This window comes from Mandrillus leucophaeus, unplaced genomic scaffold (assembly GCF_000951045.1).
Source record: "Mandrillus leucophaeus isolate KB7577 unplaced genomic scaffold, Mleu.le_1.0 Scaffold1056, whole genome shotgun sequence".
NCBI classification, from domain to species: Eukaryota; Metazoa; Chordata; class Mammalia; order Primates; family Cercopithecidae; genus Mandrillus; species Mandrillus leucophaeus.
The window spans coordinates 124,029-149,548 of record NW_012098721.1 but is presented as its reverse complement, the minus strand read 5'-3'; the positions used below and the strand labels follow the sequence as shown (position 1 = coordinate 149,548).

General features: G+C 38.6%; 1 long non-coding RNA gene across 1 annotated transcript in view; it reads left to right on the top strand.

Annotated features, from left to right (window-relative positions):
• LOC105541526 overlaps positions 1 to 25,520 on the top strand; it is a 140,948-nt gene that overhangs the window by 10,016 nt on the left and 105,412 nt on the right. The gene's annotated exons all lie outside the window — the stretch shown is intronic.

The window sequence follows — 25,520 nt, the reverse complement described above, 5'->3', positions numbered from 1 at the left end:
TGAATACCTATTGCTTCTTTGTAGTGAGAACATTTAAAATTCATTCTTTTTTTCCTCCAAGATGGCAGACTAGAGGCTTTTCCAGCACACCTCTCTCACTTGAAAGAAGCAAAATAGTGTGTAGAGAGTCAAACCTTGAACTTTCATCCAAAAAAGAGCAGGGGAATTCAATAGAAGTGTAAAATAAAACTTTAGATTCTGGGAAAGAGAAGGTGGGTCAGTAGCCTGCATTGTTGAGTCCAGCTAAAATCCACAAATGAATCTCCAGTATAGGAGAGGGTGAGTGACCGTGTCTGCGATCCACCTTCCTATTGGGGGAAATTGTGTAATCCAGGCCAAGGGAGAGCACCTTGACCCTCCCAAGCCCTGAGTCTAACTTGGGGAGCAGCAGGGAGCCAGTGAAAAGGAATGGCTCCTAAAGTGTCACATGTACTTTCCCAGACCTGGGCACTGATAGGAGGATGGCATTATTGACCCTGGCTTATAACAAACTGCATGGGATCTTGTGAGCTAGCATGACAACAGCTGTTGGCATTAGAGAGACTCAGGTTGGGATTGGAGAACTGCAGCTTGAGTTGGGGAGGGGCTCTCACAGCCATAACTGGAGTTGGGGAAGGGATCTCACAGCCAGAACTGAGAAATGAATGTAGCATGGGCTCCAGCCACTGGTGCTAGAACTGGGATTTCCCTCTTAACAGGACCAAAACAGGAGGAATGTTGTTCAGGAGTTGTGGTTTTGACTTGGGCAGAGAGTTTTATGGCCTGGGGCAGTTTTGTGGACTGGAATCAAACTGTAGAGACTGGTAGGTGCCCCAACTGGATGCCACAATAGGGATGGGGGAATGAGCCTTTCCACATCTTGGGATTGAGTGGGAGGCAGGTTTTATTCCCTCTCACTTGGCTGTGGCACTGGGACCACCCCTCCATCCCTGTGCTGGGACCTTGGGGCAGCAGCATTGCACCACTCCTCACCTGGGCATTTCTCCAGGGACCTGGGGACTGCCCGCTGATCCCCACTGGGGCTGGCAGCCACCATTGAAGGAATTGAGTGCAAGCTTTACTGGTCCAGCTGGGCCCAGCTGTGCATCCCCCTCCCTCAGACAGCATGGTACCCAGACTACTGAGCATTTCATGGCCCAACCAATCATCTGGGACACCTAAGCACTTCTCTGGGATAATGGAAATTGGGCATAAACTGTACTGCTACCACTGCAGATGGGTCTTACCTGCAAGTGTCACCTACTTACTGGCCTAGAGGGTGGAGTGCACAGTCCATTACAGCATTTGCTGACATAACTATAGAGCACTTGGGAACAAAATAAGCTTCTTACAATCATTGCCCCTACCACCCTGGCTACTCAGGAGGTTGCTGCTACTAAAACTGGCATTTGAGAAAGCCACTGCACTAAGACTATGTCCAAGGAAGCAATACCGTCTTTACCACCGAACACACCCAGAAGAAAAGCCAAAAGAACCTACCCAACATATACTACAGTCACATTCTCAAGAAAAAGAAAAGGCCTGGGCCAATAAAAGTAAATTTAAAAATAAGAAGTACCAACTATATCTCCAGATGCACAGAAATCAGCATAATAGTACAGGAAGCATTAAAAGACAAGGAATTATGACACCCCCAGATGAATACAGTAATTTTCTGTTAATGAATCCAAACCAAAAAGAAATCCTTAGAGTGCCAGATAGAGCATTTAGAATATTGATTTTAAAGAAACTCAATGAGATCCAAGAGAGTTCTGAAAACTAATACAAATAAATCAGAAAATCAATTCAGGATATGAACAAGAAATTTACTGAGATGATAAACATCTTAAAAAATAGCAGAACTTCTGGAAATGAAAAATTCATTGAAGAAAATACAGAATACATTTGAAGGCATCAAAAGTAGACTAGACTAAGCAGAACGAATCTCAGAACTTGAACACAAGTCTTTTGCATTAAGCTAGTCAGAGAAAAAGAAAAGGAACAAAAAAGAATGCACAAGGCCTTTGAGACATAGAGACCACATAAATCAATCAAACTTGTGTTCCTGAGGAAGAAGAAAAAGTAAAAAGTTGAGAAAAACCTATATAAGGGAATAATTGACAAAACTTCCCTAGTCTAGCAAGAGATTTAGACATTCAGATATCAAAGTCCCAGTGATCATCAAGAAAATCAATTGCAAAACAGACTTCACCATGCCATACAATCATCAGACTGTGAAAAGGCACCGTGAAAGAAATAATTCTAAAATCAGAGGGAGAAAGCGTCTAGTTACCTATAAAGGAACCCCCATCAGACTAATAGACTTATCAGCAGAAACCTTACAACCTGAAAGAGAATGAGATGCTGTTTTCCACGTGCTAAAATAAAATGTCAGCTAAGAATGTTATATCCTGTCAGAATAAGCTTTCTAAATGGAGAAGAAATAAAGCCTTTTATAGGCAAGCAAACACTAAGGGAATTTGTCACCACTAGACCAGCCAAACAAGAATTGCTCAAAGGAGTCCTAAACGTGGAAATGAAAGTATAAAACTCACAGACTTTATAAAACAATCACACAAGGGAGCAGGAGAAAGGAATCAAATAGCAACTTGAAAGGATTCCACCAAACCAGAAAGACAAACAGAAAAAGATAGAAACAAAGAATTTATAAAAGAACTAGATAACAGTTAACAATGTGACAGAAACAAAACCTCACATATCAATATTAACCTTGAGTGTAAATGGAATAAATGCTCCATTTAAAAGATTTAGATTGGCAGAATGGATTAAAAACATGATTTAATTATATGCTGCTTACAAGAAACTCAGCTTACCCATAAAGACAAGTATAGACTGAAAGTAAAGGGATGGAAAAAGATATTCCATACCAACAGAAATGAAACGTGAGCAGGGGTAACTGTATTTCAATCAGATAAAATAGACATCAGATCAAAAACAGTAAAAAAAAAAAAAAAAAGTAAAAGAAGGCTAGTATATAGTGATAAAGTGATCAATTCAGGAAGAGAATGTAACAATCATGTAGATAGATATAAATCATATATATACATATATAAATATGTATCTCAATCCTTGAGCACCCAAACTCATAAAACATATACTATTAGGTCTAAGGAAAGATATGGACAGCAATGCAATAATAGTGGGAGATTTTAACACCTCACTCACAGCACTAGACAGATCATCTGGACAGAAAATCGACAAAGAAACATTAGACTTAAACTATACTCTAGAACAAATGGACTCACCAAACGTACAGAATATTCTACTGAACAACTGCAGAATACACAAACTTCTCATCAGCACATCGAACATTCTCCAAGATAGACCATATGTTAGGCCACAATACAAGTCTCAATAAATTTTTAAAAATTGGAATCATATCAAGTATCTTCTCAGATCACAGCAGAATAAAATTATAAATCAATACCAGGTGGAACTTTGTAAACTATACAAATATATGGAAATTAAGCAACATGCTCCTGATGAATCTTTGGGTCAGTGATGAAGATGGAAATTAAATTTTTTTTGAAGTGAATGAAAATGGAAGCACAACACATGAAAACTCAGGGATACAGCAAAGGTAGTGCTAAGAGTAAAGTTTACAGTGTTAAATGCCTGTATAATAAAAAAAAGAAAGATCACAAATTAATAGCCTAACATCACACCTCAAGGTGCTGATTATATATAAAACAACAAACCAAGCCCAAAGTTAGCAGAAGAAAAATAAATAAGAAAGATTATAGCAGAACTAAATGAAACAGAGACATAAACAAACAAAAAATAGGAAGGGTCAATGAAACAAAAGGGATTTTCTTTTTTGTTTTGTTTTGTTTTTGTTTTTGGAGACCAGGTCTCATTCAGTCTCCCAGGCTTGTGTGCAGTGGTGCAGTTATGGCTTACTATGGCCTTGAACTCCTAGGCTCAAGCAATCTTCCCACCTCAGCCTCCTGAGTACCTGGGACTATAGGCACATACCACCATGCTCAACAATTTGTAAAAAATTTTTAAAAAAATGTTTTTCAGAGATTGGACCTTACTATATTACCCAGACTGGTCTTGAACTCTTCTGCTCTTGACCTCCCAAAGTGGAGGTCAAGTGATGGGTTTACAGGTGTGCGTGACTGCACCCAGCCAAAATACTACTTTTGAAAAGATAAACAAAATTGATAAACCACTACCTAGACTAACCAAGGAAAAAGAGAGAAGAACCAAATAAACAAAAGGAGAAATGAAGAAAGCGACATTATAAACGATACCACAGAAGTACAAAAGGCCATCAGAGACAATTTTGAACAACTATATGTTCACAAACTAGAAAATTTAGAGAAAATAGATATATTCCTGGAAACATACAAGCTCCCATTTGAACCAGGAAGAAATATAAATCCTGAATAGATCAATAACGTGTTGTGAGACTGGACAAGTAATTACAAGTCTCCCAACAAAAAAGAGTACAGTGCCAGATGAATTCAGAGCCATATTCTACCAAACATACAAAGAAGAACTGGTACCAGTCCTCTGGAAACTGTTTACAATAATTGAGGAGGTGATAATTCTTCCTAACTCATTCTGTGAAGCCAGTATCATGCTGATACCAAAAGCATATAAGGACACAACAAAAAGAGAAGACTACAGATAAATATCCCTGATTAACATACATGCAAAAATCCTAAGCAATATACTAGCAAGCCAAATCAAACAGCACATCAAAAAGATAGTACAGCATCAAGTGGGTTTTATACCACATATGCAAGGATGCTTTACCATATGTGAACCAATTAATGGGCTTCATCACATACACATAATTAAGGAAAAAAACATAGAATCACCTCAATAGATGCAGAAAAGGCATTTGATAAAATTCATCCACACTTCATGATAAAAAGCCTTAACCAATTAGGCATAGAAGGAACATACCTCAAAATAATAAAAGCCATGTGTGCCAAACCAATAGCCAATATCATACTGAATGAGGAAAATGTGAAAACATTCCCTGTAAGAACTGGAAATAAGATAATGATTCCCACTTTCACCACTCATATTCAGCATAATGCTGTAAGTCTTAGCCAGTGCAATTAAGTAAGGCAAAGAAATAAAAGGCATCTAAATTGAAAAGAGAAAGTCAATATATCTCTGTTGATGATATGACCTCATATCTAGAAAACCCTCAAGATTTGATTTAAAAAAAACCCTTAGATTTGATAAATGAATTCAGGAAAATTTCAGGTTACAAAGGAAATGTACAAAAATCAGTATCATTTTTATACCTTTATAATGATCAAGGTGAGAACCAAATAAAAAAGGCAATTTCATTTACAATAACTATGAAAAATGTAAAATAACTAGGAATATATTTGACCAAAGAAGTGAAAGATGTCTACAAGGAAAACTTGACAACAGCCTGATGAAAGAAATTTTTGATGACACAAACAAATGTAAAAACATCCCATGCTTATAGATCAGAAAGTTACTATAATTAAAATGACCATATTGCCTGATACGGTTTGGCTGTGTTCCCATCCAAATCTCATCCTGAATTGTACTTCCCATAATTCCCATCAGTCATGGGAGGGACCCAGTGGGAGTTATTTAATCATGGGGGCAGTTAGCCTCATGCTGTTTTCCTGATAGTGAGTTCTCACAAGATCTGATGGTTTTATAAGGGGCTTTCCCACTTTGCTCTGCACTTTTTGCTGCTGTGCTGCTGCCATGTGAAGAAGCATGTGTTTGTTTCCCCCTTTGCCATGATTGTAAGTTTCCTGAGGCCTCCCGAGCCCTGTGGAACTGTGAGTCAATTATACCTCTTTCCTTTTTCAATTAACCAGCCTCAGATGTGTCCTTATGGCAGCGTGAGAATGGACTAATACAGTCAGTTGGTACTGGCAGAGTGAGGTGCTGCTGTAAAAATGTAGATGTGACATTGGAACTTGGTAACAGACAGACGTTGGAACAGTTTGGAAGGCTCAGAAGATGAGAAAGTTTGGTACTTCCTAGAGACCTGTTGAATAGCTTTGACCAAAAGGCTGATAGTGATATGGACAATAAAGTCCAAGCCGATGTGGTCTCAGATGGAGATGAGGAATTTGTTGGGAACTGGAGTAAAGGTCACCCTTGCTATGCAAAGAGACTGGTGGCATTTTGCCCCTGCCCTGGAGATCTGTGGAACTTTGAACTTGAGAGAGATGATTTAGGCTATCTGGTGGAAGAAATTTCTAAGCAGCAAAGTGTTCAAGAAGTAGCAGAGCATAAAAGTTTAAAAAATTTGCAGCCTGATGATGTAGTAGAAAAGACAAACTGATTTTCTGAGGAGAAATTCAAGCCGGTAGCAGAAGTTGGCATAATAATGAGGAGCCAAATGCTAATCACCAAGAAATGGGGAAGATGTCTCTAGGGCATGTCTGAGACTTTCTGGCAGCCCCTCTCATCACAGACTCAGAGGCCTAGGAGGGAAAATGGTTTCCTGGGCCGGGTCCAGCACTGCACTTCTGTGTGCAGTCTCGGGACTTGGTGCCGGGGTCCCAGCTGTTCCAGACATGGCTAAAAAGGGCCAAGGTACAGCTTGGGCCATGGCTTCAGAGGGTGGAATCCCCAAGCCTTGGCAACTTCCACATGGTGTTGAGCTTGTGGGTGCACAGAAGTCAAGAATTGAGGTTTGGGAACCTCCACCTAGATTTCAGAAGATGTATAGAAATGCCCGGATGTCCAGGTAGAAGTTTGGAATTATTTGTTTTCTTGTTACTGAGTATTTGAGTTCCTTCTATGTTTTGGATATTGGCCCCTTATCTAACATGATTTGCAAATATCTGTCAATCTGTGGGTTGTCTCTTCACTCTGTTAGTTGTTTTCTCTGCTGTGCAGAAGCTTTTTAATTTGATGTAATCTCATTTGTCTATTTTTGCTTTCATTACCTGTGCTTTTGGGGCCGTATGCAAGAAATCTCTGCCCATTCCAACATCATGGAACTTTTCCCCTGTTTATACTAGTAGTTTTACAGTTTCAAGTCTTAAATTTAAGAATTTAATAAATTTTGAGTTGATTTTTCTGTAACCGGTGAAAAAGAGTCTATTTTTATTTTTCTTTATATTGATATACAGTTCTCCTTATACCATTTAAAGAAGACTATCCTTTCTACATTGTACATCTTTTTTGGAAGTTAATTGACCATAGATATTTGGGTTTACTTTTGGGCTCTCTATCTTATTCCATTGTTTGATGTGTCTGTTTTGAGTATCATGCTGTTTTAATTATTATAGTTTATAATATATTTTTAAATTCAGTAAGGTAATGCCTCCAGCTTTGCTCCTTTTCCTCAAGATTACTTTGGCTATTCAGGGTCTTTTGTGGTTCCACATGAATTTTATGGTTGTTTTTTTCTATCTCTGTGAAAAATAGTATTGGAATTTTGATAGGGGTTGCACTGAGTCTGTAAATTGCTTTGTGTAGTATGGATATTTTGACAATATTAATTTTTCCAATCCATGAACACAGGACATTGTTCCATTTATTTGTATCCTCTTCAATTTCTTTTATCAATGTTTTATAGTTTTCAGTGTACAGATTTTTTAAAACTTTTTTTTCCCATAAGTTATTGGGATACAGGTGGTATTTGGTTACATGAGTACGTTCTTTAATGGTGATTTGTGAGATTTTGGTGTATCCATCAGCAGAACAGTATAGACTGCACCATACTTGCAGTCTTTTATCCCTCACCCCCTCCCACTATTGCCCCCAAATCCCCAAAGTCCATTGTATCATTCTAATGCCTTTGCGTCCTCATAGCTTAGCTCCCACATATCAGTGAGAACATACGACGTTTGGTTTTTCATTTCTGAGTTACTTCACTTAGAATAATAGTTTCCAGTCTCATCCAGGTCACTGCAAATGCTGTTAACTCATTCCTTTTTTTTATGGCTGAGTAGTGTTCCATTATACACACACACACACACACACACACACACGCACACACACCCCACAATTTCTTTATCCACTTGTCGATTGATGGGCATTTGGGTTGGTTCCACAATTTTGCAATTGTAAATTGTGCTGCTATAAACATGCATATGCAAGTATCTTTTTGTAATAATGACTTATTTTCCTCTGGGTAGATACCCAGTAGTGGGATTGCTGGATCAAATGGTAGTTCTACTTTTAGTTCTTTAAGGAGTCTCCACACTGTTTTCCATAGTGGCTATATTAGTTTACATTCCCACCAGGAGCATAGAAGTGTTCCCGGATCACTGCATCCATGCCAACGTCTACTGTTTTTTGATTTTTTGATTATGGCCATTCTTGCAGGAGTAAGGTTGTGGTTTTGATTTGCATTTCCCTGATCATTAGTGATGTTGAGCATTGTTTCATATGTTTGTTGGCCATTTGTGTATCTTCTTTTGAGAATTGTCTGTGTTCTTTGCCCACTTTCTGATGGGATTGTTTGTTTTTTTTCTTACTGATTTGTTTGAGTTCGTTGTAGATTCAGGATATAGTCCTTTGTCAGATGTATAGATTGTGAAGATTTTCTCCCACTCTGTGGGTTGCCTGTTTACTGTGCTGACTGTTCCTTTTGCTATGCAAAAGCTCTTTAGTTTAGTTAGGTCCCAGCTATTTATCTTTGTTTTTATTGCATTTTTGGGGGGTTCTTGGTCATGAAATCCTTGCCTAAGACAATGTCTAGAAGCGTTTTTCCAATGTTATCTTCTAGAATTTTTATAATTTCAGATTTTAGGTTTAAATCCTTAATGTGTCTTGAGTTGATTTTTGTATAAAGTCAGAGATGAGGATCTAGTTTCATTCTCCTACATGTGGTTAGCCAATTATCCCAGCACCATTGTTGAAAAGGGTATCCTTTCCCCCTTTTTTTTTTTTTTTGGAGGTGGAGTCTTGGTGTTGTCACCTGGGCTGGAGTGCAATGACGCGATCTCGGCTCACTGCAACCTCTGCTTCCTGTGTTCCAGCAATTCCCCTGCCTCAGCCTCCTGAGTAGCTGAGATTACAGGTGCTTGCCACCATGCCTGGCTAATTTTTGCATTTTTAGTAGAGATGGGGTTTCACCATGTGGGCCAGCTGGTCTCGAACTCCTGACCTCAGGTGATCCACCCATCTCAGCCTCCCAAAGTGCTAGGATTACAGGCGTGAACCACCATGCCTGGCCCCTTTCCCCACTTTATGTTTTTGTTTGCTTTGTTGAATATCAGTTGGCTGTAAGTATTTGGGTTTATTTCTGTGCTCTCTATTCTGTTCCATTGGTCTATGTGCCTATTTTTATACCAGTACCATGCTGTTTCGATGACTACGGCCTTATAGTATAGGTTGAAATCAGGTAATGTGATGCCTCCAGATTTGTTCTTTTTGCTTAGCCTCGCTTTGACTATGCAGACTCTTTTTTAGTTCCATATGAATTTTAGAATTGTTTTCTTTTATTCTGTGAAGAATGATGGTGATATTTTGATGGGGATTTTATTGAAGGCAGTATGGTCACTTTCACAATACTGATTCTACCCATCCGTGAACATAGGATGTGTTTCCATTTGTTTGTGTTGTCTATGATTTCTTTCAGCAGTGTTTTGTAGTTTTCCTTGTAGAGGTCATTCAACTCCTTTGTTAGGTATTTTCCTAAGTATTTTAGTTTTTTTTCATCTACTGTAAAAGTGGTTGAATTCTTGACTTGGTTCTCTGCTTGGTCGCTGTTGGTGTATAAAAGAGCTACTGATTTGTGTACATTAATCTTGTATCTGGAAACTTTGCTGAATTATCAGTTCTAGGAGCTTTCTGGAGGAGTCCTTAGGGTTTTCAAGGTAAACGATCATACTGTCAGCAAGTGGTGACAGTTTGACTTTGTCTTCACCAATTTGGATGGCCTTCATTTCTTTTTCTTGCCTGATTGTTTTGGGTAGGACTTCCAGTACTGTGCTGAAGAGGAGTGGTGAGTGTGGGCATCCTTGCCTTTTTCCAGTTCTCAGAGGGAATGCTTTCAACTTTTCCCCATTCAGTATTATGTTGCCTGTCAGTTTGTCATAGATGGCTTTTATTACATTAAGGTATGTCCCTTTTATGCCGATTTTACTGGGAGTTTTAATCATAAAGCAATACTGGATTTTGTTGAATGCTTTTTCTACATCTATTGAGATGATCATGTGCTTTTTGTTTTTAATTCTGTTTATGTGGTGTATCACGTTTATTGACTTGCATACATCCCTGTATGCCTTCTATGAAACCCACTTGATCATGGTGGATTATCTTTTTGATATGTTGTTGGATTCAGTTAGAGAGTATTTTGTTAAGGATTTTAGCATCTATATTCATCAAGGTTATCAGTCTGTAGTTTTCATTTTTGGTTATCTGCTTCCCTGGTTTTGGTATTAAGGTGATGCTGGCTTCATAGAATGAATGAGGGAGGGTTCTTTCTTTCTCTATCTTGTGGAATAGTGTCAAAAGGATTGGTACCAATTCTTTGAATGGTAGAAATCTGATGTGAATCCATCTGGTCCTGGACTTTTTTTTTGTTGGTAAGTTTTAAATTACCATTTCAATCTCGCTGCTTGTTATTGATCTGTTCAGGGTATCAAAGTCTTCCTGATTTAAGCTGGGAAGGTTGTATTTTTTCCAGGAATCTATCCATCTCTTCTAGGCTTTCTAGTTTATGTGCATAAAGGTGTTCACAGTAGTCTTGAATGATCTTCTTTGTATTTCAGTGGTGTCAGTTGTAATATCTCCTGTTTCATTTCTTAGTGAAGTTATTTGGATTTTCTCTCCTCTTTTCTTGGTTACTCTTGCTAATGGTCTATCCATTTTATTTATCTTTTCTAAGAACCAGCTTTTTGTTTCATTTATCTTTTGTATTTTTGTTTGTTTGTTTCAATTTCCTTTAGTTCTACTCTAATCTTGGTTATTTCCTTTCTTCTGTGGGGTTCGGGGTTGGTTTGTTCTTGTTTCTCTAGTTCCTTGTGGCATGACCTTAGAATGTCAGTTTGTGTTCTTTCTGTCTTTTTGATGTAGGTGTTTAGGGCTATGAAATTTCCTGCTAGCACTGCCTTTGCTGTATCCCAGAAGTTTTGGTAGGTTGTGCCATTATTGTCATTCAGTTTGAAGAATTTTTTAATTTCCATCTTGATTTCATTTTTAACCCAATGCTCATTCAGGAGCAAGTTATTTAATTTCCATGTATTTGCATGGGTTTTGAAGATTCCTTTTGGAGTTGATTTCCAATTTTATTCCACTGTGGTGTGGGAAAGTGCTTGATGTAATTTCAATTTTCTTGAATTTATCGAGGCTCTTTTTATGGCCTATCACATGGTTTCTCTTGGAGAAATTTCCATGCACTGTTGAAGAGAATGTATATTCCGTGGTTGTTGGATGAAATGTTCTGTATATATCTGTTAACATTCATTTGTTCCAATGTATAGTTTAAATCCATTGTTTCTTTGTTGACTTTCTGTCTTGATGACCTGTCTAGTGCTGTCAGTGGAGTATTGAAGTTCCCTACTATTATTGTGTTGCTGTCTATCTCATTTCTTAGGTCTATTAGTAATTGTTTCATAAATTTGTGATCTCCAGTGTTAGGTGCATATATGTTTAGGATTGTGATATTTTCCTGTTGGACAAAACCTTTTACCATTATATAATGTCTTTCTTTGTCTCTTTTAACTGCTGTTGTTTTAAAGTTTGTTTTGTCTGATATAACAGTAGTTACCCCTGCTCACTTTTGGTATCCATTTTCATGAAATACCTTTTTCCACTGCTTTACTTTAAGTTTATGTGAGTCCTTATGTGTTAGGTGAGTGTCCTGAAGGGAGCAGATATTTGGTTGGTGAGTCCATCCATTCTGTGGTTCTGTATCTTTTAAGTGGAATATTTAGGCCATTTACATTCAATGTTAGTATTGAAGTATGAGGTACCATTGCATTCATTGTGCTCTTTGTTGCTTGGGTAATTTGGTTTTTTTGTTTATTGTTTTTGCTTTTTAACTCGTATTTTGTTTTATAGGTCCTGTGTGATTTATGCTTTAAAAAGGTTCTGTATCAATGTGTTTCCGGGATTTGGTTCAAGATTTAGAGCTTCTTTTAGTGGTTCTTGTTGTGGGTGGCCTGGTAATGGTGAGTACTCTCAGCTTTTGTTTGTCTGAAAACGACTGTATCTTTTGTTCATATATGATGCTTAGTTATGCTGGATAAAAACTTCTTGGCTGATAATTTTTTTGTCTGAGGAGGCGGAAGAAACCCTTCTAGCTTGTAGAGTTTCTGCTGAGTTATACGCTGTTAATCTGATAAGTTTTCCTTTATCGGTTACCTAGTGCTCCGTCTCATAGCTCTTGAGATTTTTTTCCTTTGTCTTAACTTTTGATAACCTGATGACAATGTGCCTAGGTGATGATCTTTTTGCAATGAATTTCCCAGGTGTTCTTTGTGCTTCTTGTATTTGGATGTCTAAGTCTCTAGCAAGGCTGGGGAAGTTTCCCTTGATTATTCCCCCAAATATGTTTTCCAAGCTTTTAGAATTATTTTCTTCCTCAGGAACACCAATTAGTCTTAGGTTTGGTTGTTTTACATAATTCCAGACTCGTTGGAGGCTTTGCTCATATTTTCTTTTTTTTTTTTTTCTTTGTCTTTGTTGGATTGGGTTAATTTGAAGACCTTGTCTTTGAGCTCTGAATTTCTGTCTTCTACTTGTTCGATTCTATTGCTGAGACTTTCCAGAGCATTTTGCATTTCTAAAAGTGTTTCTAAAGTTTTCTGAATTTTTGATTGTTTTTTCTTTAAGCTGTCTATTTTGTTGAATATTTCTCCCTTCACCTCTTGTATCATTTTTTGACTTCCCTGCATTGAGCTTCACCTTTCTTTGGTGCCTCCCTGATTAGCTTAGTAACTAACATCCTAAATTCTTTTTCAGGTAAATCAAAGATTTCTTCTTGGTTTAAATCCATTGCTGGTGAACTAGTGTGATTTTTTGGGGGTGATAAAGAGCTTTGTTTTGTCATATTACCAGGGTTGGTTTTCTGATTCCTTCTTATTTAAGTAGGCTCTGTCAGAGGGAAGGTCTAGGGCTGCATGCTGTTATTCAGATTCTTTTGTTCCACAGGGTGTTCCTTTGATGTAGTACTCTCCCCCTTTTCCTATGAATGTGGCTTCTTGTGAGCTGAACTGCTGTGATTGTTGTCTCTCTTCCGGGTCTAGCCACCCAGCGAGTCTACTCAACTCTGAGCTGGTACTGGGGGTTGTCTCCACTGAGTCCTCTGATGTGAACCGACTATGGGTCTCTCAGCTCGTGGAGGTGGTGGTAAGAGGTTGCAATGAACTCCCTGAAAGTTCTCAGCTTTGGTGGTTTAATGCTCTATTTTTGTGCTGGTTGGCCTCCTGCTGGGAGGTGGCACTTTCCAGAGAGCATCGGCTATGGTAGTATGGAGAGGAACTGGCAGTGGGCAAGGCCCTAGAACTCCCAAGAGTATATGCCCTTTGTCTTTAGCTACTAGGGTGGGTAGGGAAGGACCATAAGGTTGGGGCAGGGCTAGGTGCGTCCGAGCTCAGACTCTTCATGGGCAGGTCTTGCTATGGCTGCTGTGGGGGATGGGGGTGGGATTCCCAGGTTACTAAAGTTGTGTACCTAAGAAGATTATGGCTGCCTCTGCGGAGTCATGCATGTTGTCAGGGAAGTGGGGGAAAGCTGGCAGTCACAGGCCTCACCCAGCTCCCATGCAAACTGAAGGGCCAGTGTCACTCCCACCATTGCCCCCAAAGCAGCCTTGAGTCTTTTTCCAGGCTGTGGGCAAGATGGACTTGAAGACTTGCCCCGGGCTACCTGCCTCCAGTTGGGAAAGAAAGAGCTTGGTTCTTACCTGCCTGTGGAGTCTGCGCACTGGATTTGCACCCTCCCCTGAGGTCTGGCCAGGAGGCTTCTTGCCCCATTCAAATTGTTACAAAGTTCAAAAAGGGATTTCCTTCTCCCTGTGTAGTTTTACCCCCTGCTCCTCTGGCTGCCCTCCTGTTGGATGCTTGTGGTGCCAGGCAGGAATGGGCTGCTTGGGGACCCAGTGAGCTCCTAGAGCCTTTCTGCTGCTTCCTCTACCCCTGTATTTTGTCCACCTCTCTAAATTGACTCAACTCCAGATAAGGTTGGAAACTTCTCCTGCAAACAGACCTGCAGTTTCTCCAGTGCAGGTGTGTGTTTGGGAGCGGAGAGTCTCCCTTTCCCATTTCTGCAGTTGCAGCACTCATAGTATTTGGTGTGTCTCCCAGGTTCTGCAGAAGCAGTCTGCTTCCTTCAAAGGGTCTGTGGGTCCTTTCGGGATTGGTAGTTTGTTCTTGCAGTCGATCTGGAGCTTAAATTCACAATGCAAGCCTGCATGCTGCTCTGTCCGGAGCTGCAATCTAGTCCTACTTCCTGTCCACCATGATGATCCTTCAGTGTACAGACTTTTGACCCCCTGGTAAAATTTACTCCTCTGTACTTTTTGGATATGATTGTAAGTGAGATTGCTTTCTTAGTTTCTTTTTCAAACAGCACATTGTTAATATACAGACATACTTCTGATTTTTGTAAATTGATTTTGTATCTTGCAACTTTACTGAATTTTTTATCACTTCTAACGGTTCTTTGGTGGGGTCTTTACAGTTGTTTTTATATGAGATTGTGTTGTCAGCAAGCAGAGACAATTTCACTTTTTCCTTTCCTAATTGAATGCCTTTTATTTATTTTCCTTGCCTAGTTGCTCTGGCTAGGACTTCCAATATTATGTTGCACAGAGGTGGTGAGAGTGTGCATCCTTGTATTATTCCTTATCCTAGAGGATAAGTCATCATGTTTTCACCATTGAATATGTTGAAAAGTCATCATGTTTTCACTGTTGAATGTATTAGGTGTGGGCTTCTTATATATGGACTTGTTGTGTTGAGGAACATCCTCAATTTGTTGAGAGTTTTTATCGTGAAAGGAGGTTGAATTTTGTCAAATGCTTTCTGTGCACCTATTGACATGATCATATGTTTTTTGTCCTTCATTCTACCAATATTGTGAATCACATTTATTGGTTTGTGAATGTTGATCATCTTCACATCCCAGAGATAAGTCCCATTTGATCGTGGTGAATGATCCTTTAATGTACAGTTGAATATAGTTTGATAGTATTTTGTTGGTAGTATTTGTTGCTGTTTGTTCATCAGTGATACTGACCTGTACTTTTCTGATAGTGACTTTGTCTGGCTTTGGTATCAGGGTAATTCTGGCATTTTCTGCTATGAAATTCACTCTTAGAACTGCTTTTGCTACCCCCATAAATTTTGTCATGTTGTGTTTCCATTTTTGACTGTTTTCATTTTTAAATTTCCCTTTTAACTTCTTTGACTAAATAGTTGTTCAGGAGCATATTGTTTACTTTCCATACAGTTGGCAATTTTCCTGATATCTCCTGTTATTTACGTCCAGTTTTATGCCATTTTGGTTGGAAAAGATACTTGATATGATTTTGATACTTTTACATTTGTTAAGTTTTCTTTGTGGCTTAACACATGATATATCTGGGAGAATATTCTGCATCCACTTGAGAAGAATGCGTATTCCATTGCTGTTGGGTAGCATGTCATGTACATGTCTATTATGCCCATTTGGTCGAAAGTGTAGTTCAAATCCAGTGTTTCCTTATTGATTTTATATCTGGGTGATCTGTCTTTTGTTGTAAGTGGGGTACTGAAATATCCTGTTATTGTGTTGCAGTGTGTGTCCTTTCAGATCTCTTAATGCTTGCTTTATTTCTTCATCTTTTTTTTTTGGCAGGATTTTGCCCTGTTGCCCAGGCCGGAGTGCAGTGGCACAATCACAGCTCACTGCAGCCTCAACTTCCCAGGCCCAAGCAAACAGCTGGGACCACAGGTGTGCACTACCATACCTGGCTATGTTAAGTTTTTGTAGAGCTGGGCTCTCCCTATGTTGCCCATGCTGGTCATGAACTCCTGGGCTCAAGTAATCCTCCTGCCTCGGCCTCCCAAAGTGCTGGGATTATAGTCATGAGTCACCATGCCCAGCCTGCCTTATATATTTAGATGCTCTGCTATTGGGTGCGTGCACACACACACACGCACATACATATTTATGTATATATTTACATATATATTTATACTTACAAATATATGTATATATTTACATACATATATTTTTATATATTTACATATATTTACATATATTTATACTTGCTCCTTTTAATGAATTAAACCCTTTACCACAATATAATGACCTTCTTTGTCTCTTTTTACAGTTTTGACTTAAAGTCTATTTTTTTCTGAAATAGGTATACCTACCCCTGTCTTTTGTTTTCTATTAGAAAGAAATATATTTTTCCCTCTCTTCATTTTCAGTCTAGGAGTATCCTTTAAGATGATGTGAATTGTAGACAGCATACAGTTAGGTCTTATTTTTTAGTACAAACATTTGCTCTGTGCATTGTGACTGAAAAATTTTGTCCATTTACTTTCAAAGTAATTATTGGTAGTTGAAGACTTACTAGTGCCATTTTGTTAATCGTTTTCTGGTTGTTTTGCAAATCCTTTGTTTCTGCTTTTCTCTGTTGCTTTCTTCCTTTGAGGCCTGATGGCTTTCTGCTGTAGTATGCTTTGGATCTTTCCTTTTTATCTTTTGTATATCAAATATAGGCTTTTGCTTTGTGATTATCCTGAAGCTTACATAAATCATCTTATACTTATAATGTGGTGTTTATCTTGGAAACAACTAAATTTTGATTACATACAAAATGTTAAACTTTTACTCCCCTTCCTCTCTCAGTTTATGTTTTTGAGGTATCACTTTCATCTTTTTATAATTTGTATCCCTCAACAAATTATTGCAGCTTTAGTTGTTTTTAATAGCTTTGTCTTTTAACCTTTATACTAGAGATATAATGGATTTACCCACTGCCATAACAGTAGCAGTGTTTTGGTTTTGACCGTGTAGTTGTTTTTTATCACTGGGTTTTATACTTTCATATGTTTTCGTATTACTAACTAGTGTCCTCTTCAGCTTGAAGAACTCCCTTGGCAGTTCTTTAAGGCAAGTCTAGTGGTGACAAACTCATCTTTTTTTGTCTGAGAAAGTATTTATCACCTCTTCATTTTGAAAAATAGGATTGCTTGGTATAACATACTGGATTGCCGGTGTTTTTTCTTTCTGGATTTTGCATATATCATCCTATACTCTTCTGGCTTGCAAGGTTTCTGCTGAAAAATTCATTGACAGTTGCATGGTGGTTCCCTTATAAATGATGTTCACTTTTCTCTTGCTGCTTTTAACACTCCATTTGCTTTTAGCTTTCGACAATTTGATTTTGATATAGCTTGGTGTGGGTCTCTTTTGATTCATCTTACTTGGTGTATTTTGTGCTTCCTGGATCTGGCTTTCTATTTTCTTTTCCAGTCTTGGGAATTTTTCTGCTACTATTTCTTTGAATATGTTTTCTGTTTCTTTCCTTCTCCAGTCTGCTTCTTGTACACTGATAATATGTAACCTATCTTTTTTTTTTTTTTTTTTTTTTTTTTGAGACAGAGTCCTGCTCTGTAGCCCAGGCTGGAATGCAATGGTGTGATCTCGGCTCACCGCACCTCCGTCTCCCGAGTTCAAGCAATTCTCCTGTCTCAGCCTCCTGAGTAGCTGGGATTACAGGCGCCCACCACAATGCCTGGATAATTTTTGTATTTTAGTAGAGATGGGGTTTCATCATGTTGTAGCCAGGCTGGTCTCTACTCCTGACTTCTGGTGATCTGCCTACCTTGACCTCCCAAAGTGCTGGGATTACAGGCGTAAGCCACCGCGCCCGGCCTTATGTAACCTATCTTTACTTTTTCATTATTTTTTCTTTTTGTTCCTGGGATTGAATGATTTCTGGTGATCTGTCTTCAAGCTCATTGATCTTTCCTTGTGCTTGATTAGTCTGCTACTCAACTCCTCTGTTGAATTTGTTAGTTAGGGTTCAGTTATAGTATTCTTCAGTCTGTAACTTTTGCTCAGTACTTTTTATTACTTTCTATCTTTTTTGTATCAATGCTCTCATTTTGTTTTTGTATTGCTCTCCTGACTTCATTGAGGATCTGTAATACCATTAATTTGAATTCCCTGTGAGATAAACTACAAATCTCCAATTAATTCAGATTGGTTTCTGTAGATTTACCTTGTTCCTTTATTTGGGAAGAAGATAAATCTTGATCTTAATTTCCCTTGACTCTCTGTTATGATTTCTTATTTTTTATTTTTTTGAGACAGTGTCTTACTCTATCACCCAGACTGGAGTGCAGTAGTGCTATAGCAGCTCACTGCAACCTCTGTCCCCCAGGCTCAAGTGATTCTCTTGCCTCAGCCACCTGAGTAGCTGGGATTACAGGCATGCACCACCACACTCAGCTAATTTCATATTTTTAATAGAGACGAAGTCTCACCATGTTGGCCAGGCTGGTCTTGAACTCCTGACCTCAAGTGATCCACCTGCCTTGGCCTCCCGAAGTGTTGGGATTATAGGCGTGAGCCACTGTGCCCAGCCGTCTGTTATGACTTCTAATTAAAAAGAAATACATGTATCAAATAGGCATGGTAAGACATCCAAACATTATAAAAAGGCATGTGGATGAAAAATGGGCCTTCCTAATACTCCAGATCTCTAGTCTGTCTCTCCTAATGAAACAAACAAAACAACAACAACAACAGATATTTTATGTACCATTAGGCTAGGTGATGGAAATACAAGAATAATAAAATAATGTAGTCTCTGCCCTGAAATGTTTTTAGTGTTGTAAAGAAGATAGACACCAGAATATGCAGTTACAGCATTGTTAATTTTAGAATAGGGAAGTCCAAGTTCTGATAGGGAATTCCAGGTTACTCTCCCAACAATAGGCAAGAGAAGTATGCATGGTAATTTAATGAAAGTGAGGTCCGTAGAGGTTAGGTAAATTGCCAGAAGTCACAGTTTTGTAAATTATAGAGATAAGATTTTGGAACACATCTGTTTGAATCAAAGTTCATATTATTTCTGAGAACTACTTGATTTATCAGTAGGGTGCTTCAGCTTCAGTTTTACTTTCTGTAATGTCTGAGGAGAGAAACTTAGTGACAAGAGGGAATTTCCCAGCTACAAAAAGGCAGTATTGGAAAAATATTTTTTACTAATAGACATTACATAGGAAATTCCATTTTCGTTTTATATTTTACTTGGCAGGTTTCCAAGAATGTGGAAGGGCATGTAACTAGTAGTTTCGTTTGCATTAAAACATTTTAGCCTTTGAATTTAGCAGGATAATTTGCTTTTTAATTTTTTTTCAGAATTCAAAATTACATTTTTCATCTGTCACTCCTGGGTTGTAAACAAAATATACTAAGGTATATTAACTTTTTAGGCAACACACACACACATTTTTTTTTCTTAAGAAGTGACTGTGAAAGGAGGTTATAAGTTCAGTAACCTTTTTAGCATCCTGTTTTGGGCACATATAGTTGTGGAAGAAGGCGGAGCTTTTCTTATTGTAGTAGCCTGTGTAATCTAGGTCATCACAGGGCAGGCTGGTGCAATTATCTGGAAGGGGGAACTATGACAGCATCAGGGATCCAACGTCAGCAGCTGAACATGACAAAACTCTGGAGTTTATTGGGAAATAAAGAGCACTCAGGAATCTTCTTTGGCTCAATTTTAATAGTTGTCAAACAGAATAGAAATGTCTGCCCTTCCAGGGCAGCCATTTTTGCACAACTCCAGTGGGGACATTATTCACAATGGGGAGGTATCATTCACGTGGAATACCTGATCAATGGGGCCCCTGGAGTTGTGCAATGTGGAGGTACTGTGGTCTACTTATCTTCCAAGATTGTTCTGAGAGGCTCAAGTTACACAATGAATATATAAGGACTTTATAAACTTGTCAATGTATGTAAATAATGACAATAATAGTTGCTGTTTTCTGGCCAGTTCAGCTCTGAGCAAAGCTTTCTTACCTAGTTTGCACTACTGGCCAAGACTTGGCTTAGCACTCAGAATGAAGCTGTGGAGTTCTCTTGTTGAATATATACATTTTCACAGAACACAAACTTCACACATGATCTCTTTGTGACCATAACGGAGCAAGACAGAAATTAGACTACTTCCTGATCATTTCAGAACAGAGAAAAATAAGAACACTGTCTAATCCATGAAAATGAGTGAACAGTCCCCTTTCCTTGCTAATAATGAATATCTGCTGATTCTTTCCAATTATAGCATTAGCTTACTTTATTCCTGTCAGGCCTCAGAGCCCAAGCCGAGCCATCGCATCCCCTGTGACTTGCACGTACACGCCCAGATGGCCTGAAGTAACTGAAGAATCACAAAAGAAGTGAAAATGTCCTGCCCTACCTTAACTGATGACATTCCACCATAAAAGAAGTGAAAATGATAGGTCCTTGCCTTAAGTGATGATATTACCTTGTGAAAGTCCTTTTCCTGGCTCATCCTGGCTCAAAGAGCTCCCCCACTGAGCACCTTGCGACGCCCCCCCACATCCTGCCAGTTAGAGAACAACCCCCCTTTGACTGTACTTTTCCTTTACCTACCCAAATCCTATAAAACGGCCCCACCTTATCTCCCTTCGCTGAGTCTCTTTTCGGACTCAGCCAGCCTGCACCCAGGTGATTAAAAAGCTTTATTGCTCACACAAAGCCTGTTTGGTGGTCTTTTCACATGGACGCGCATGACACTTCCTTTCAATGTTTAGATAAGAAAAATTAAGATACCTCATCAGGGAATTCCCCCTGTTTCTGTACAACATCCAGTCCAGGAAAGATCCCCATTTTCTTGAAAGCTCCCCCAAATCACCTACCACAAGCTCAAATCCTGTAAGTTTTTTCTAACACCTTCTTACTGAGATGCTCCAGGGTCCCCCATGGTATGTGTTTCTCCCCCTTGCAATGAATTAATAGATCCAGTTTTATAGAACTGCAGATGTGTTGCTGGTGGTCTTTGACTAGAGAACATTGACAAATTCATGCAGTAGTTATTACTCAGCCAGGAGCCCTCTCTCTGTCTCAGTCAGATAGGTGGCTCCTCTGACTTCTCTAATGATTTTGTCTATGGCATTGCTGCTATTTCAGAGCCCGAAGCTGGACATGGAAACCAAATAACATAAATTTCCAGTTTTATTTATTTTAGTATGTTTTAGAGACGGTGTCTCACTCTGTCACTCGGGTTGGAGTGTAGTGGCTCAGACATGGCCCACTGCAGCCTTGACCACTCAAGGCTCAGGTAATCCTCCCAGCTCAGCACCCCAAGTAGCTGGGACTACAGGCATGCACCACCACACCTGGCTAATTTTTGTATTTTTTATAAAGACAAGTTTTCACCATATCACCCAGGCAGCTCAGGCAATCTGCCCAGCTCAGCCTCCTAAATTGCTCAGTTTTACAGGTGTGAGCCACCTTGCCAGGCTTGCAGTTTTGTTTAGATTTGCTTTGTGATAAGGTGGTAAACTTGTTAGAATAAAGGGATTATGTAAATTTCTATTTAGTGAGTAATCAAGTAGTACACACATCTGAATTAAATGTCTAAGATAGCTCAGTTATTAAGCAGCTTACATGGAAGACAGCAGAGTATACGTATGTATATTCACACAAATATTTAACAGAAACATTGTAAAGAGATTCAATAATATTCATGCTAAAATGAGAAGACTAGGGAGGTAGTGAATGAAGAGTCAAATCAGTAGTATTTTGTAGGGTATAAATTATCGAGGAAAATTTACGGAAAGAGAAGATCTGAAGGTGCAAGTTAAACGAGAAGACTATTTTTGCTATCACAGACAATAAAAAGTTTTTCCAGAGTCTGGATAGTACATTTTTAATGTGTGGTCATGGTTAATCATGTGTGTATCCTATTATACTCTGGGGCAATAAAATGTTTTAACAGGTGAGTATCATAATATGAATTTGTAATTTTGTATTCGTAATTTGTAGGCAGATGTGCAAAGGCTGTAAAAATCTGCATAATGTGTGCCTGGCCTAAATCACACATATAAAAACGTGTTAACAGGATTGTGCTTGGTTTTAAGTTCAGTTTCTATTTTAGTACTCACATTACCCATCCTTGCTGAAACTCACTTTTCTCATTTGTAAGAGTTATAGGAGGTGTGAATACGATAATGCATGTGGAAGTGCTTCAGGAACTGTGGTACATTAATTAATTTTACTTTTGGATCCTGCCTCTGCTCTATGGTTTTCTCTGTTCCAGCTTAGTGTTGTTTTGAGAGTGAACACTGTGCTAGGCACATGCAGAAAAAGTAGCAATTATTCTACCTTTAGATGTTTTCCTATTAACATAGTTTCCAAAATTACTCATCTGTGAGGTGTTCAATAAATATTTCTCTACTGACTAACATATGACAGGCAGATCAGTTAATTAGATGTAATACTTTCATTCATACAGTGTAGCATGTGATCTTATACATGGAAATTGTTAAAATATGCCAAAGAGTTACCAAAATGGCTTTCAGGATCTAGCTGTGACAGTCAGTTTTGGTTTATTATCTCTCCTGTTATTTACTGTGACTTGTACCTGTTTATATAATCTCGTGTATAACATCAAATCTCTTAGCAAGAATTTAACACTCTGACTTTTAATGCAGTTAAATCTCAACCCGATTAAGGATTGTTTTCTGATACAACTCTTTCTCTAAACCTCAAAACATTTAGAGAATTCCAAGGCTCTTCATTTGCCTCAGTTACCACTCATACCACTAATGCAACAGGTTGGCTGCTTTGGCATTATGGGATGCTTGTTTTTACTGTTGAGGTTTTGAGTATTACAAATGTAGTGAAACAATAGTGAAGCACAGATTGCCCAGAAAGGGCAAAGGTTCAACATCTTCCCACAAAAACAATGATTGAGTCTTTTCATTAGTTAGCTTGTAAAAAATCAGCATAAAACTAGATAATAATAGGATACCTGTTGATCTGTGAGATAAAAACATCCTTTTGAATTGCATGCTAATTTGAAAAGATAAATATTGATGCCAATGCACAGGTGATGAAGCGGGAGCCTGGGGTGTGGGGCTGACACCAGCTGGTAGGCATTGGCTAAGCCAGGACCCTGGGCTGAGTTGGATTGTGTAGGCCTTGTGACTCTATTATTAAACACAGATCCTGAGGGTGAATGACAGCATCTGTGAGATTTTTGAGTCAGTTCTGAAGTAGGTTCTCATCCAAGTTAGGCAGACATATAAAAGTAATTATAAAATGCCTATGCACTAGCCCCACCTGGAGTTGTTGCTTAGAATGAGGTAGATAGTAGCAGAAGGAGCAGTCTTTTAAGCCAGTGAGAAAAAAACTGAAATAGCTTTACAGTGGGGGAAGGGACAGAATGGGGAAGTCATTTATCCTGAGCTCTTAAGCATGCCAGGAGCAGATGCCTGATTTTACTCTATGGCACTTTGTGGCCCAGAAACTTTCCAGATTCTGTATTTTCCTATCTGGTTAAATTTAACTGTATTTACCTGTGTTTCAAAGCGTGAATACTTTATTTATTCTCTACTTCATTTTCTTCTCCAGTTCTTTCTAACAAGCTTCCCTAGATTTACTTGTTCTCGTTTCCTAGACACTATTTGTCTTCCTCCTTCTTCTCTAGTTCATTGGAAATTTCTGCTTCTTTGAGACTGGGTTAGATTCCACTTCTTCTGACTACACCACCACCATCAATCTCATTCTCTGAACTCCTGGATCATTACTTCAACCTGAAACAATTCAACAGGTATCTATAAAGGTGGTTATTTGAGTTCCTGTTTTTAGGATTCCAAAATGATGCCAAGAGATGTAAAATAAAATGTTAATTGCATTTTTTTTTTTTTTAAATTGAGGGGGTTAGAACTATGTAAGTCCCAAAAGAGACAAAGTGTTTAGCTCAAAGTTGTCAGATGTTGGACTCAGAAGTTTGGCTTAGGTTAATAAAATGTTTTGCTGTTTAATTTATGAAATTTTTCAAGATCAGCTCCCTGGAGGGAAAATAGCAAAAGGAATTCCTAATAGAGAAAAGTTGCAAACCGCTAATTATATATAGATTTGGTACTTTGTTATGTGTAATAAAGTGGTTTAGAGTATGATCTCTGAAGTCAGGCAGACCTGGGTTTGCCACTTTCTATCTGTATAACTCAGTACTTTGCATTATCTTTTGGAGTCTTGGTTTCTCACCTAGAAAGTGAGTCAAGGCAAATAATTTACTGAGCACAATGCCTGCCATATAGTAAATGTTCAGTAAATATTATGTGTTATCATTATTGTTGCTGCATCTTATTTGCTCTTTTTTGTGGTTTATGTCCTGTATTAGGCAGAATAGTTTCCTACTGCCCCAACCCCACCAAATGTTCCAGCACCTCTGATATTACCTCACATGGCAAGAGGGCTTTGAAGATGTGATTGAGTCAAGGATCTTAAATGGGGAGATTATCCTGAATTATTCAGGTAGACCCAGTGTAATCACAAAGGTTTTTCAAAGATGGAAGAGAGGCAGAAGAGCCAGAAAAGGGTATGTGACAATGGAGTCAGTGTCAGAGTTGGAGTGACGTGATGTGAGAAGGATTGAACCTGCTGCTTCTGGCTTTGAGGATGAAAGAAGGGGCCATGGGCCAGGGAATACAGGTGGCTTCTTTCAAGAAGCTGGAAAAGGTAAGGAAATGGGTTTTCACTCAGAACTGCTAGAAAGCCACCCAGTCCTACAGACACCTTGATATTAGCCCAGTGAGACTCTGTCCAGATTTCTGACCTCTAGAACTCTAAGATAATAAATTTGTGTTGTTTTAAACCACTAAGTTTGTGGTAATTTGATAAAGCATCAATACAATAAAAAATAAACACTTCACCCCAGCAGGACTCCTTTTGAAGACCAGTTCTGTATACATCATCGTATCCAGTGTAAGTATTGGATGTAAATATGGATCAGTAATTTGGAATTGACTGAGGTTTCCAGTGGTGAGGCACAGTAAGTTGTAATTTGCCTTTTTTTTTTAGTGGAGAAGAGATAACCATGAGTCAGCTCTCTTTCTGCATACATATTTCCATTGCAGCACAAGTTAAAGATACTGGGGAAATTCCCCATCTCACTACCAAGGACACACCTAACTGACAATAAATTCATCTGTAGCCCAGTCAGGGTTTTCCCCTCATTGTCCCTTCCTTCCACAATTGCAGCTAGTTTTCAAAAAGATACATAAGAATAGCTACCATGAATTTAGCACATGGTATGTGCCAGGAGTTGGGCTAAATGCTCTGCGTATGTTATCTTACTTAATCCTCCAAAATTTTCCGTGGTGGTAAAAATAAATGTTTCCTGTTTTCAAACTTCAGGTCATGATTCTCAGTGGGTTTTACAATCAGTTTTGTAGGGAGTGATCAGTAGTTATTAAACAATAAAATAGAATATGAAATATTGCATTTCAGGAAGTAAGAATAGGCATAATTTCATCAAATTTTGGTTTCAATTTTATATATATATCATATAATATCTATAAAATAAACACATGTGTGTGCACTGGGTTGTGTTACAGAAC